Raw genomic sequence first — 14705 nt, forward strand, 5'->3', positions numbered from 1 at the left:
TCGCCGAATGGCTATTTGACCGCCTAACTTTCCCGTGTGCCAAGCCCTGAGGGAAGAAATCAAGTCGGCGATAGAAATGAGCAATTGGGGGATTGCCGAGTAGTTCCACGATGCAGTGCTAGCTCGCCCAAAGTTCCAGACCTTGAGCATGCTGAATGCCAAGGAAGAAAAGTGATGGAAGTGACCAAAGGGCGGCTCACCGAGTGACTCTTCGCAGCACATTTTTGGCGACTATAAATATATTTTTGAAAATTTAGTTTAGTATCTTAGCTCATATATTCTTAATCTATTTTCGAGTTTTGAACTGTGAGACAAGTTTTCTCTAGTTTTTCCTAAGTGTTGAAGAATTGAAATATTTCACTTCTGAGAAATTGGAAGTGGGTCTTTGAGATTCTTCGAATTTGAGCATTGTAAGGATGAATCTACTCTTATCCGGTTGATGGATAATCAATTTGGTAATGGTTTTTACCTTTTTATGATGTTTAGCTAAAACCTCAATTCTTAGGGTGTGATTATGGGCTGATTTAATTTATGGGTATTGCTAATTGTTAGTTTAAATGCTATTTAGAAGTGAGTTTAATCATTAATTATGGTTTAATTTAAGAATTGTAGTTGCAAATGCAATTCTAACTTTGTGTTCTTTGCTTGATCGAGAGAGAGGTTTTAGAACTAAGGTTTTTGATTGATGGTTTGTGGGTTTTTGTTTGACCTGGGTTCAGCTCGAGAGAGTGAATCCTAAACCCAATCCCACACATTCAGCTCGAGAGAGTGAATGGACTAAGGTGTGGGTTGTTTTTATTTTGCATGCTTGTTGATGTTCAAGAGAAATCAACTTGATTCGGGGTAAATTGTTTGAGAGAAAGTTTATCTCCTCTATAGTGTAGCTTACTCACTAATATCTAGCTATTTTCTAATAGTTGCAATAATCCCATTTGTCTATGTTAGCCTATAATCGAATCGCATCCCAAGAGCCCGTCTCATTATTGTTATTTCGTATTGTTTGCAACTATTTGTAGTTGAAAATTAAAACCAAACCCCCCCTCCATTTGACATTCGTGTCACCCCTTTTATTTAATGATGTCTTTATTCGATAATATCTAATCCTATGACTGATTTAATCATATTCATACTTCCCAATTGACTCTTGAACACGTACTACTCCCTGTAGGATTCGACCCCAACTCATTTAGATGGGTTTTATACTGATTTACAATCGTTGAATACCTAGAATTGGATGAGGTGTGCTTGAAACGTCAAATGAAAATGGCGCCGCTGCCGGGGAATGGTGTTGTTTGAGATTCTTTTGGTGAAGTTGAATTTTTTTGTTTTTAGTCATAGTTGAATCTACTTACTTTTTGTTTTGGTTTTGTGTTGCTTGTTGAACAAAGGAAATGAGCATATCTTGTAGCAACGGTAACCCAGTGGACCACCCTTCTTTAAAAGTGATAATTCTTAGGGTTAACATCCTAAATTTTAAGCAATTGGAGGGTGAGACAATCCATGAGTTATGGTTGAGATTTAAGGCACTATTGTTGCAATGCCCAACTCATGGAATCCCAGATAAGATGCTACTAGACTGCTTATATAGAGGTCTTGGTCTTGAAAATAGAGGAGTGGCTGACCAACTTTCTTTGGCTGGTGTAATACGACATCCCTATGCAATAGTAGCCTAACTCCTTAATCACATGACTAAGACCAACAAGGAGATAGAGAAGGACCATGATTTGGCCACACTGTTGACTCAGTTGTATCTCTTGGCCAGAAAGATCATGGAATGGGAAGTACCATACAAAAACAGATAGGTATATTCCCCCTCATGAGCGTAGAAAGCCCAAGGAGTACGAGGGTGGGCAGATAGAAGAGGTACTATTACTCATTCTTCACAAAATCGAAGAACACAATAGAGTGTTGAAAGAGATAAAAGATAATATATCCATGTTAAATCAGATGACTTCCTCTCATTCTATGTATATTCAACTACTGGAGACCCAAATGGGTCATATGATGTCTCGTCCCTACCCAAGACAAAAAGTGGGGGTTGCTTAGTGATACTATGGCAATACCCTAAGAATGAAGTTTGAGCAAGGACTTGTGTCGTGCCACATCGTTAAATAACGTGGTGCTTCGGAGGACACCCAAGTTTTTATTTGCTTTCGTTTTGTTTTTGGAATAACGTGTGTCGATTGTGCAGGTTGAAGTGTAGAATATGTTTGAAAAGTGCAACTTGGTGAGCAAAATGTCCAATCAGTGACTCGCCAAAGAGGTCGGCGAGCCCGACTTGGATCGCCGTTGGGCTCAAGAAATTATCAGGTTGGAGTCAGTAAAACTCAGCAGGCCCATAAACAAGTCAGCGAATCACCAAACAGGTCGACGAGCCCGACTTTGTCCGCCGTTTGGACCCCCAAGTTAATTGGAGGTCCTGTAAAACTCGACGAGGTAAGTAACCACTCGACGTATTGCCGAGTGGTTCGGCGAGGAAAAATAACATCACCAAAAGGGTACGAACTGAACGGTTTTGAAAGGCCAAAGGTTTAAACTTTCAAATTCTTTCACATTCCCTCACTTTTAACTTCAATACAATCATACCCGCACTTCAAATTTCCTATATTTTTGCATTTTCTTCTTTTTGGTCGTTGATTCTCTGTTCAGAGTTGGAATTCTTTGTCGCCTTGCATTTCAAATCATCATTCAGCATTAAAGGTTGGTTTTCCAAACCTCAAACTCGTAAATAGCGGTTAAACTTAAATGCATTGTTATAAATTGTGTTGATGTGTGCTAGGCCTCTCTGAAATCATGAATGTGTGCTAGTTAGCCGAATTTTATTTTCGATATTATTCCTAAATTGTTGATTCCCTGATTTTCATGCTTTAAAGTAATTGTAATCCTGTGGGTTGTGCTTAATTGTTGCTTAGTCTAGTCGGGTGAAGTCTGAGTAACCCAAATTGTGCTAAATGACATACTTTGCCCAATGATGGAGCGTTTTACGTCATTCTTAAGGGCTAAAGTCGTCAAATGACCAATTTTGGCCAAACCGAGAGAAGTATGAGTACTCCAATGGCATGGTCTAATGGGTCTGGGCTTAATTGAGAATGTGTGTGGTTTGATTTTGTTTTGGGGGGCTGTGGGGTTGATTTTGGAAGTTGAAGTGGAAGTTGATAATAGGCACGTTGGGCAGTTTGGAGAGCTGGGTCGAGCTCACCGAAACACTCGGCGGTTCGCCAAAATTCCCCTTGATCGCCTTTAATTTCATGGTTTTGTTGAGTTTGGCGAAAAGCCTCAGTTCGCTGAGTGCGCTAGGTGACTCACCGAAAGCCTCATTTGATCGCCCTTTTTCCACCCTGACCCCTAAAATGCACTGTAACTTTCAGCGGGCTAGTATGTGCTCACCGAATGAGGTCGACGATTCACCGAAAGGCCTTTCTCATCCCTGACATGCCATTTTTATGGGAAATGTTTTAGCCAATTCTTTCGGTGACCCCGATTTGACTCGCCAAAGTGATTCGGCGACTCGCCGATCTATTTGGGGAGTGTTTCTGCAACCTGATTTTTGCAACTTTTCTTGAATTACTTCTAACTATTTCCGATGTGTGTTGCAAATATGGCTAGACCAAAAGTAGCAGGACTAGACATGCCGCCCCGCAAGAGGGCAAAGGGAATTACTATAAATAAGGATGCAGTTGCATCCCGGGCAAGGGCGACAAAACTTCCTACCACAGGTGGAAAAGAAAAAAGGAAAGGCAAAGCACCTGCTCATGCATCACAGGAGGTCAGCTTCGACAGTAATGGAATATACGCCACTCACATCACCACTTCTGAGAGTGAGGGTGAGCACCAGGATCCTCAGGCCACCATTTCTGAGCCTGAGGATGATGATCTACTGTTAGCCTGGAGAGTTGAGTTTCATTTCAAACGGCTGAATGATCTATCTAGGATCAAGACTCCCCAGGACACTACTCCTTCTCCCATTCCAGATCAGGTTGTGGTCCCAGAACCACCTGCACAGGGTCCTCCTCCCCGGTCTATGAACAGATTGAAGGCCGATGGACTGAGGACGATCATAGAAGAGAAGAGGCTATCGATGGATGGAGTAATAAATTGGTACCTAGAGATTTGGTGCACTATAAAAGCACGCAAGTTTGTGATTTTCACTAAACCCCGGGGTTCCTATATTCCTAGCTGGGTCCGGGAGTTTTATACTGCCTATGGAGCCTTGGTGCTGCAGGGAAAGAGGAAGGTTGCAGCCTTCAAACTAGTAGATTATGTAGTTGTCAGAGGAAAGAAAGTGAAGTATGATAGCAATGACATTAATGTTGTGTTAGAGTGCACTGACAACATTGTTGATGACTACGAGTACATGCAAGACAAAGTCCTTGGAGACTTTGAAGGTATGGTTGGCTCCCCTGATATCTGACCGTACTCCTAGGTGGATCGAGGCTGGAGCACCCATAAAAAAGAAAGATCTCAATTTTACAGCGACGTACTGGTTTGGCTTCATCAGCAACACAATTATGCCATCACAGAATGAGTCTATTCTCCACCACACAGAGGGGGCTTGTCTTGGATCGATCATTGAAGGGAAGCACATAAATTTGGGCATGATCATTACACAGGAGATGGCCATGAGGGCCAAGAAGCGCCAGACTTCTCTTCCCTTTTTTATGCTGATCACCCAGCTATACAGAGGAGCCCGAGTTCTCTTTGATGTGAAAAAGGATATGGAAGTGATTCCCATATCTTCTACCGACATCCGGTAGATTGAGGCTGAGTATCTAAAGGATGAAGGTGAGAAGAAGAAGGCAGTCCCGGTGGATTCTTTCCCGGTTGTTAATACTAAGACACTACCTGTAAAGGCAGTTTTTCCTACTCTTACCCCTCAGCCTTTAGGTATATCTAGTGTTGTTCCTTTTGTGACCCCTAGTTCCTCTACATCTCCCTTGCCACCTAGGTTTGGTACTACTGCTACTACTATTTCCCGATCTCCACTCACCCAGGCTGCGTTACTTTGGATGGGGCATCTATACTATTCTGCTAATAGGCGTGCCTCCAGGCTTGAGTCCACATTCCCTGGGGTGATTGAGAGGGCCATTACTGTTCCTATGATACCCCTTAGTGCATCTATTGATGCCCTTGCAACACGGATAGCGGTGTGTGAGTGAGGCCAGGGGCCAATGATGAGGTGACGGCTCTAAAGGCCGCAATAGCTGAGTTGAGGAAGGACGTGGACCAATTAAAGTCCACATATATGTCCATGATTTTTGGGACTGTGGAGATCCCCGACATGCCAACAAATATGGATGTGCCTCCGGCTACCACCGGAGATAATGTTTGAGTTGAGGAGGTGGCTGCTACAGAGTTCGAGGCAGAGATTGATGAGGAGCAGCTTGGTGGATTCATCCGTGCAAATCTCATTGACAGATACGTTCCATGGCAAGCCCTAGTGGAGCCAGTGCTGCTGATGTGACCCCGGGCACTCATTCCCAGACAGATAGAGCAACTGTGTAGACAGGACCCTTCTTTACCTCCCTCTCTGTCATCTTTATTGACTTTTTACTATTTTGTTGCATTTGAGGACAACTGCATTTTTATTTATGGTGGGGTGAGGTATTTCCATACCTACCTCTTGTGACTACATCTTTTGTATACATTGGGTTTTTCTGTTGTAAATTGTGTGTTGATTTCTATTTTGTGGATGTTTGAGCTTATGGCTCCTTGTTTTGAATAGAAATGATTTTTACCCATTCAAAAAAAATTGCCACCTCTTGTTATGTTTGAATGTGGTTGTTCTTGTTCAAATATGAGTATCGATTATGATCAATACTGATGACTTGAATAGTGCTCTTAATCTAACAAAAATGACTGTGCGGCTACAATGAGGCCAAATGAAGTTGCATAGACAATATGTGAACTTTTTGCATCTCATTGTGACTAGCCGATTATTGAATGGAGTCTCTTGTGACGAACATTGCACACTAGCAAAAGTGTGGAGTCTTGTTTGATATTGGTGCCAATGTATTGTGTGATGAGCTTACCGTGAACCTTGTGTGATGAAACCTAGAATTTGCCCCGTTGGTCCAGTTGACCAAGTGATGCAAGCTCTTGAAATGATCTTAGGCAACAATTTTGAAGAGTGAAACAATTTGACAATACACCTCTTTTGTGGACAACCTTATCAGATGTGTGAACTTTGCTTGAACCCCTTTGAGCCTTATCCTTTTCTTGGAAGTAACTTGATGCAGTTGAAACCCCTTTTTATCCATTCACCCATAATCCTCATGAAGTGTGGTTGGTTTGAATAGCCAACTTAGGCCAAAAGTCTAAGTTAGGGGTGTGGTGAAAAGAGAAGGTGAATCAAGAGGTGTGAAGAAGTCCCCCTTGATCCATGGTTTTGAAAATGATGGAACCCCTCCATTCAAAAAAAGAAAGAAAACAAGAATGAAAAAGTTGTGAAATAAAATTGTGAAAGTGCAAAAGAAATAGGGTGTCCGGTATTCCATTGGAAGTGAATAATGGGGTGAATTTTGAGCATGAGTGAAAATGCTGAAGAAAAGGAAGGAAAAATGATGTTCATACCACATTTCATGATGATAGCAGCCACTGAGCCTAAATGACCATACCTTCACATTCAGCCCTGTTACAAGCCTTGGAAAGACCTTTTTGATATTGAGTTAGCTGAAGTGAATGTTGATTGGAAAATAAGGGCAAATCTATGGGTGAAGTCATGCATGTGTTTATCTTTGTGAATGTGAGAGTTTTATGTGATTTCGAAACTATAAGTTGTTAAACCATTATGTGTGAATATGGAATCATCTTTATTGTGAGGGCATTTGAGTACCTTTGTTGAGCTTGAACTTGTATTTGAAGCAAGTATTATGAGCTTGAGAATCCTTAATAATAGTGAGTCACAACTTGAATCTTTGAGTGCACAATTGATCCTTGCATGAGTAAGTTGAGTCTTGTTGTGTGCATTCATGATTGAATCTTTTGTAGCACTGTTTGAGACATCCTTTTTGAACTATTGAACTTGAGTTTTACTTGAGGACTCTTCGTAACACATTTTTGGCGACGATAAATACATTTTTGAACATTTAGTTTAGTATCTTAGCTCATATACTCTTAATCTATTTTCGAATTTTGAACTGTAAGACAAGTTTTCTCTAGTTTTTCCTAAGTTTTGAAGAATTGAAGTTTTTCACTTTTGAGAAATTAGAAGTGGGTCTTTGAGATTCTTCGAATTGGAGCATTGTAAGGACGAATCTACTCTTATCCAGTTGATGGATAATCAATTTGGTAATCGTTTTTACCTTTTTATGATGTCTAGCTAAAACCCCAATTCTTAGGGTGTGATTATGTGATTATGGGCTGATTTAGTTTATGGGTATTGCTAACTGTTAGTTTAAATGCTATTTAGAAGTGAGTTTAATCATTAATTGTGGTTTAATTCGAGAATTGTAGTTGCAAATGCAGTTCTAACTTTGTGTTCTTGGCTTGCTCGAGAGAGAGGTTTTAGAACTAAGGTTTTTTATTGATGGTTTGTGGGTATTGGGTTGACCTGGGTTTAGCTCGAGAGAGTGAATCCTAAACCCAATCCCACACATTCAGCTCGAGAGAGTGAATGGACTAAGGTGTGGGCTGTTCTTATTTTGCATGCTTATTGATGTTCGAGAGAAATCAATTTGATTCGGGGTAAATTGTTAGAGAGAAAGTTTATTTCCTCTATAGTGTAGCCTACTCATTAATATCTAGTTATTTTCTAATAGTTGCAATTACCCATTTGTCTATGTTAGCCTATAATCGAATCACATCCCAAGAACCCTTCTCATTATTGTTATTTCGTATTATTTGCCATTGTTTGTAGTTGAAAATTAAAACCAAAACCCCCAATTTGACATTCATGTCACCCCTTTTATTTAATGATGTTTTTATTCGATAATGTTTATTCCTATGACTGATTTGATCATATTCATACTTCCCAATTGACTCTTGAACACGTACTACTCCCTGTAGGATTCGACCCCAACTCATTTAGTTGGGTTTTATACTGATTTGCAATCGTTGAACACCTAGAATTGGATGAGGTGTGCTTGAAACGTCAAATCATGTGCGATGTTATAATTTCCCTTAGTTTTAAATTGTGTTTATTGGCCTTAGATAATGAATTCATGAGTATTAGCCTGTTAAAATTATTAGGTTGCGTTGAAATTGTTGTGGGTCTAGTGGGGTGAAGTCTCAGTAACCCCGTATTATGCTAATTGTCGAAATTTTGCTTAATGATATAGCAGCTGACGTTATTCTTAAGGGCAATCGATTGGCCAATTTTGGCAAAATAGGGGGAAGTCTGAGTACCCCGTGGACTTAGGTCTTATGGGTCTTAGTTGAATTGGGTAGAAGAATAGTTTAATTTTGATTTCGTAGGTTGCAGGCTAGATTTTTAAGATCGGGGTGCAAAATAGGCAGGTTGGACTGTTCGGCGAGCTGGGTCGAGCTTGTTGAGTGGTTCAGTGGTTCTCCTAAAGTCCCCTAGATTGCCTTTTACTTCTCTCTTTTAATGGTTTGAGTTCTGTAACTTTAGGTGATATGCTTGAGCTCGCCGCCGAGTTCACTCAGCGACTCGCCGAAAGTCCCTTCTGCGCCTTTTTTCCCGTAAACTATTCTGTAACTTTCGGCGACCTACCTCTAGTTCGCCGAATGGTGTCGGCGATCAGCCGAATGTCCCTGGGAATCGCTGACCTGTGCTTATTTTGGGATATTTTTGTTCTGAAACTTTTGACGAACCTGTCTTGGTTTGCTAAAGGTGTTCAGCGACTCACCGACCAATTCGGTGAGTCTTTCTGCAACTGCTATCCTGTGTTTTTTTTAATTTTCTCAACTACATCTAACGTTTTCAATATTATTTTGTAGGTATGGCTAGACCCAAAGTCACTGGTAGAAATCAACCTCCTCGGAAATGGGCTCGAGAGATTGTCATAGATGAGAAAGTTGATGTTTCCCGAGCCCCAGCTATAAAACTGCCTCCAAAAGGAGGAAAAGGAAAGGGCAAGAGCCCAGTTCAGCCACACCAGCGGAGGAGAGCTCCGATAGTGAGGGGATTTATGCCACTTACCTAACTCCCTCTGACAATGAGGGTCGTTTTGAGGATAGTTCTCCAGCCTCCATCTTCCAATCGGAATATGATCATCTACTACAGGCTAAGAGAGCGCAGCTACGCTCCAAGTCTTTAAATGATCCGTCTAGGATCCTGGGGCCTCTGATGCCTACTATTCCTCCTCTAGCTACTGCCCCAACTCAGACAGTAGTACAGGCCCCACCTGTTCAAGGTCCTCCTCCCCGATCACTCAATAAATTAAAGGTTAAGGGTTCGAGGACTATATTGGAAGAAAAGCAGTTGTCCACCGATGGTGTGGTTGACATATATCTTGAGATGTGGAACAATTTGAACTTCCACAAAATTGAGGTGTTTACTATACCTTGAGGCCATACATTCCTACTTAGGTCCGGGAGTTTTATGCATCATATGGAGAGCTAGTCCCTAAAGGGAAGAAGAAGGCCAGCATGCTCAAGCTGGTGGATGAAGTGATAGTTCGAGGCCGAAATGTAAAGTGCAGCAGCTTGGACATAAATATTGTACTTGGGTGTTCACGGGACTTCATGCATGAGTACCCAGACTTGGTTAAGAAGAATACCTTAGAGGACCTTAAGGGTTGGTTGGCACCCCTACTTTCTGATGCTACTCCAAGATGGATTGAGGGAGGTGCACAGATTGAGAAGAAGGACATGAATGTAGCCACTTGGTACTTGTTCGGGTTTATCAGTAGCACCGTCATGCCTTCGCAGAATGAGTCGATCCTCCGACACCCAAAGGTTGCTTGTCTTGGGTCTATTATATCCCAGTAGAGGCTGAAGTTGGGGCCGCTCATTCAGAAAGAGATAGCCATGAGGTCCAAGCAGAGTTGTGCATTTCCCTGTCTTAATCACCGAGATGTGCCAGCAGGCCCATGTTTCGAGGGATGAGAAGACATATGTGGAGGTGACACCCACCTCTTCTATTGACAGCCCACACATTGAGGCTGAGTACTTGAGAGATGAGGCCAATAGGAGGAAAGCTGCACCGACGGATACGTTCCCGGTAAATGGCGTTGATATGTGATTAGTTTGAGATTTAGACTCATTTAGGGCTGTGTTTATGGAGATTTAGTGTCCTCAAATGCTTAATTTGTGCCAATAACTGATGTTAAATCCTTCATTTTCAGGAATATAGGTTGATGAACAAAGCAAGGTGTAACGACTCGGAAAATGATAGAGTGAAACTAGAGCCTCATATGTGAGTTTGGAGTCGAGAACTTAATGAAATGATTATATTTGAATTTGACCCAAAAGTTCTTAAAAATGTGCTTCGGAAGTTACCGGAAACTTGTTTAGCGGTATATTAAAAGATCCGTTTCGTTTTTCGAAAATCCGACTTCATATTCTTGTTTAGGGAGTCAAATTGAGTGGGAAATGGGTCTAACCCAAATTTTAGAGCAAACGTATCAAAATCCAAAATTTCCAAGTGAAGCCTTTTTCAAGGATCTACTTTGGAGGGTCATATCTCCTAGCACACAAATTATTTGGTGGCCAATAATATATCCATGGAAATCCCTTTGAGTTAGCTATCTAACGCACTTCGTTTCACCTCATTCGGAGTTCGGACGAAGAAGTTATGCCCATTTTCGTAAAGTCTGTCCGGCAGAAAATGCAAATTCCAGTAGCTAATGTTACTGTTCATTACTGTTCACCCACCTGAAAATATTTCTAAGTGTTGGACCCTTTTTTTCAAAGGACTTATATTATTTCCTAGATACCATAATCCAATTCCCATCCCTAAAAAAAAACATTTCCCTCTCTACAATCCTCCATTAAGAAGAAGAAGAACTTGGAGCTAGGGCTTGGATTCAAGGCTTTCTTCATCAATTTTCTTGGGGAATCATAGCAAAGGTATGGTGACCCTTGATCCTTGATTATCTTTCCTTCAAGGAGTCCATTAAAAAGGGTTTCAAAAGTCTTCAAAGAACAAAATTTCTATTTTCTATTCTAGGTATGGGTTCATGGGTAAAATGTTTTCAAAGTCATTATATTGGTGAATTGAAGTTGTAGTTATGATTTTAAGATGATTTTATATGAAACTTCTTCAAGAACCCATGATTTCTCTCTATTCCTAGTTTATGCCTTTATGAAGTGGGTTGCTTGATAATGAATGTATATAAATCAAACTTGTTTAAATGTCTTTAGATTGTTGGAGTATGTCATTACCCATGCTTATTTTATGGTGTATTGTTGGTATATGGATGAATTGAGGATTGTGGCCTTATGGGCAAGTTATGGATGAATTCTCTTGTGGTAAGAAAAATGGTTGGGACTTGAGTGTTGTTGATTATGGCTTTGGAGGATGGTAAGTTAGCTTAATCTCATATTATGGATAAAAATTGTTCTTGCTTGGTTTGATCCACTTATGGTGGAGGTGTTTAATTATGAAATGTATTGTGACCATGGCCTTAAAGGCATAGTATGAGAAATTGGAGTGTTATCATGACATTATATGAATGAGAATTCAATGAAGATAATGTGATCATGTTATGAACGTAAAGGTGTTGCTATTGAAAGATTATTTCTCAATTTGACACTCATGAATGTTGATGATAGAATATGAAGGATTCTTCAATATAAAGTATACCTTGAATTGGTAAGACTTATGTGTCATTTTCTTGTATAAATGATTATATTGTTGATTGTTGAATCCTTGGATCGGTAGGCTAATGGCACCCTTCCATTAATGATAAGTAATGAACCTTGGATTCGGTAGGCCTATGGCACCTTTCCATAAAGGTTAATGATGAGACTTGAATCGGTAGGCCCATGGCACCCTTTCAAGAGGAGTTAATGAGCTTTCCTAAATGTACCTTGAATCGGTAGGCTTATGGCACCCTTTCATGTGTTAAATAATGTATCTTGAATCGGTAGGCTTATGGCACCCTTTCATGTGTGATGATGTCAAAGTAATGAACTATTCTATGGGAATGTAGGCTAAGCACCGAGCAGATTTGGTTAGATGGAAACTCCCCTGACAGTTAGGCATGAGTTTCAATGATCGTCTACCTTATCCCATAAACTATGTGCCCGCATAGGAAGCTAGTGGATCCATTAAGCTATATACCGGTCTTCCTTAGGCAAGTAGACCACCTCTTTACGGTGTGGGGACTTATGACACCGGATTCCATGACAAGCTCTCATGGTCTATGTCGGTTAAACGCTTACTTCCCATCATGTGAGATTTTATTATGGTTTCTTGATAAGCTCTACAAAGTGTAGGTAGTAGTATGGGATGCTACCTATACATTGCACGAGTAGGCTTGGAGAGGGTCATAGTGAGTTTCTCCAAATCCTAATGTATGTGACACAAATGTGCCCTAAATGAGGTTATTAAAGAATGTTGGCTCTCGAATGTTTAATATGAGATGCATGCTATACTTGGGTTATATTATGAGTTATTTTCCCTTGTCATGTCTTAATTAATGATATACCTCTTATGTATGAATATTGTGCAAAGGTGAAAGAAGGAATGATAAGTTACTTTAAGTGACCTCAATGTGGTGCCTTAGTATGGATGGTGGTATGGGACGTCATCCATACATTGCACGAGGTATAGCATAAGGGTTTCTTGAGGTGAAGGTCCAAGGTAAAGGTTTTCATGTTGATATTGTTTAAAGGTGATATTATGACTTACTTGATGTTATGCTTGTCTTGTATGTCTTTTATACTATTGTTCATGATATTTCAAAAAGGTGGCATAATGCATGGTTTCTAACTAAAATGTCCCTTTTTAAAGCATGTTTTGCATGGTCATCATACTTAGTACTTAATTGTGCTAATTCCATATTTCTCTATTTTCTATAAGTGTAGGTTCCGGCAAGTGATCACTCCTAGCTAGTTTGAAGTGTTGGATTGCTTTCCTCCAAGACTTGGTATGTCCTCATGGATTCGAGGATAAGACTTTTAAGTCCTTTTGTTCATGTAATAGACTTAATAGACTTCTTTTGATTGTAAAGGGCCGTGTCCCTACTTATGTTTTGCGACTGTGTCTAAGATGGCCATGTGAGACTTAGACTTCCGCTGTGTGTTTTTAAAGTTGTTTTAAGAAGTTTAAATGTGTGGTTGTAAATAAGTTTTTTTTTATTCAGCACTATTTTCATTATTGAATGCAATGAATGACTATGTGGCTCGTATAAGGCCCCTTCGGGGTCGAATACGCCTTGTTACGACTTGGGGGTGCTCCTGGGTCGTGACACAAGGACACTAACATGCAAAAAGGAACAAAACGAGCTGAAAGAATGAAAAAAGGCAAGCTTGGTGATCGCCAAGTTCACTTGGAAAATCACCGAATGACTATCTGACTGCCTAAAGTTCCAATGTGCCAAGCCTTGAGGGAAGAAACTAAGTCGGCGATAGAAAGGAGCAGTCGGCGGATCACTGAGTAGTTCCGCAATGCAGTGATAGATCGCCCAAAGTTACAGACATTGAGGATGTTGAATGCCAAAGCAAAAGGGGGATGGAAGACACTAAAGGGGAGCTCGCCGAGTGGTTCGGCGAGCCCGACTTATTTTGCTGATTGACTCTTCGCAGCACATTTTTGGTGACTATAAATACATTTTTGAACATTTAGTTTAGTATCAAATAATCTTTAGAAAAAAATATTATTAAGTTCTGAGCATCTGGAGACAGTTTTCTCTAATTTACCTTAGCTTTGGAGGATTGAAGAAATTCACTTTTGAAAATTTGGAAGTGGGTGTTTGAGAATCTTCAAATTGGAGCATTGTAAGGAAGAAATCACTATTACCTAGTTGATGGATAATTAATTTGGTAACGGTTTTTGCCTTTTTATAATGTCTAGCTAAAACCCCAATTCTTGGGGTGTGATTATGTGATTATGGGCTAATTTAGTTTATTGGTATTGCTAATTGTTAGTTTAAATGCTATTTAAAAGTGAGTTTAATGATTAATTGTTGTTTAATTTAAGAATTGTAGTTGCAAATGCAGTTCTATGTTTGTGTTCTTGGCTTGCTCGAGAGAGAGGTTTTAGAACTAAGGTTTTTGATTAATAGTTTGTGGGTATTGGGTTGACCTGGGTTCATCTCAAGAGAGTGAATCCTAAACCCAATCCCACATATTCAGCTCGAGAGAGTGAATGGAGTAAGGTGTGGGGTGCTCTTATTTGGCATGCTTGTTGATGTTCAAGAGAAATCACTTGATTCGAGGTAAATTGTTCAAGAGAAAATTTACCTCCCTTATTGCCTAGCCTACTCATTAATATCTAGCTATTTTCTAATAGTTTCAATTACCCATATGTCTATAATAGCCTATAATCGATCACATCCCAAGAATCCGTCTCATTATTGTTAATTCTTATTGTTTGTGACTGTTGTTTGTACGTGATAATCAAAACCAAAACCCCCCATTTGACATTCGTGTCACCCCTTAATTTGAATGATGTCTTTATTCGATATTTTTTATTCCTATGACTAATTTTACCACATTTATACTTCTTAATTGAATCTTAAACACATACCACTCCCAGTGGGATTCCACCTCAACTCATTTAGTTGGGTTTTATACTGATTTATGATCATTGAACACCTAGAATTGGATGAGGTGTGCTCAAAACATTGAATCAAAAT

The sequence above is a fragment of the Solanum verrucosum genome, unplaced genomic scaffold (genome assembly GCF_900185275.1).
Source record: "Solanum verrucosum unplaced genomic scaffold, falcon-dt-bn FXZP01000078.1, whole genome shotgun sequence".
Taxonomy (NCBI): Eukaryota; Viridiplantae; Streptophyta; class Magnoliopsida; order Solanales; family Solanaceae; genus Solanum; species Solanum verrucosum.